This window comes from Octodon degus, unplaced genomic scaffold, assembly GCF_000260255.1.
Source record: "Octodon degus isolate 3935 unplaced genomic scaffold, OctDeg1.0 scaffold00139, whole genome shotgun sequence".
In the NCBI taxonomy this organism is placed as follows: Eukaryota; Metazoa; Chordata; class Mammalia; order Rodentia; family Octodontidae; genus Octodon; species Octodon degus.
This window is the reverse complement of record NW_004524715.1, coordinates 635416-636932: the sequence shown is the minus strand read 5'-3', so window position 1 is coordinate 636932 and position 1517 is coordinate 635416. Positions and strand designations below refer to the sequence as shown.

At 37.5% G+C, this 1517-nt stretch overlaps 1 pseudogene; it reads left to right on the top strand.

The window, feature by feature from the left end:
- Positions 1–308: 308 nt before the first annotated feature.
- LOC101563190 lies at positions 309–1201 on the top strand (annotated as a pseudogene).
- Positions 1202–1517: the final 316 nt, after the last annotated feature.

Genomic DNA, 1517 nt, shown 5'->3' with positions numbered 1-1517 from the left:
AGATGATAATATCAAGCAATGATGTATGTGTAAGCAAAAGAACTCTGTTATAAACAGCCAGCTGACATAAAATTAATGAGCTATTCATCAATGAATATCAAAAGTCTTAATATATGTATGCACCTTTAATTAAACAAGTTTTAGGAATTTATTCTGAGGAGATACTTATGGGAGCATTTAATATTTTCTACAGATATGTCGATCATGTCATTGTTTTTAAAACTAAAAAAATGGGCTTTTTCCCCCTGTGGTGCTGCTTGGCCTGCAGGTGTGTATAGGGCCGTGGATGCAGGTCTGTATTACACAGGATGGGTTTTGTTAAGGTTGTCAAGAATAAGGCCTATTTTAAGAGATACCAAGTGAAGTTTAGAAGACGACAAGAGGGCAAAACTAATTACTATGCTAGGAAACATTTGGTAATACAGGACAAAAATAAGTACAACACACCTAAATACAGGGTGATAGTTCATGTAACTAACAGAGATATCATTTGTCAGATTGCTTATGCCCGTACTGAAGAGGATATGATAGTCTGTGTGGCATATGCACATGAACTACCAAAGTATGGTGTGAAAGTTCGCCTAACAAATTATGCTGCAACGTGTTGTACTGGCCTGCTGCTGGCCCGCAGGCTTCTCAACAGGTTTGGCATGGATAAGATCTATGAAGGCCAGGTAGAGGTGACTGGAGATGAATACAATGTGGAAGGCATTGATGGCAAACCTGGTGCCTTCACCTGCTACTTGGATGCAGGCCTCACCAGAACTACAACTGGCAATAAAGTTTTTGGAGCCCTAAAGGGTGCTGTGGATGGAGGCTTGTCTGTCCCTCACTATACCAAATGATTCCCTGGTTATGACTCTGAAAGCAAGGAGTTCAATGCAGAAGTACATCAGAAGCACATCATGGGTCAGAATGTTGCAGACTATATGCGCTACCTAATGGAAGAAGATGAAGATGCTTACAAGAGACTGTTCTCTCAGTACATAAAGAGCAATGTAACTCCAGACATGATGGATGAGACATATAAGAAAGCTCATGCTGCTATACGAGGGGATCAGTCTATGAAAAGCAAACAAAGCGAGAAGTTAAAAAGAAGAGGTAGAATTTCCCCAAAATGTCCCTTGCCCAGAAGAAAGATTGGGTAGCTCAAAAGAAGGCAAGCTTCCTCAGAGCTCAGGAGTGTGCTGCTGAGAGTTAAACCAAATTTCTATGAAGATTTTTCAGATAAAGACCAATAAACTTATTCATCAAGAAAAAAAACCCTAAAAAACGGGAGTGAACTGAAAGAAATTCAATAAATAAATGATCATATATTTCTATTATAGAACATGATGCTGAATTCAAAATTATATAGTAGAATAATTTGACCATATTGAAAGAAGTTTGCATATTATTGCTGAGAACATTTCTAGTAAAAAAAAAAAAAAAAAAATGCAACAGCAGAATGAAAACATACATTTAGGTCCACATTTTCCTGAAACTTTAAAATGAAAGTATGAGGGTTTTTTCGAAAA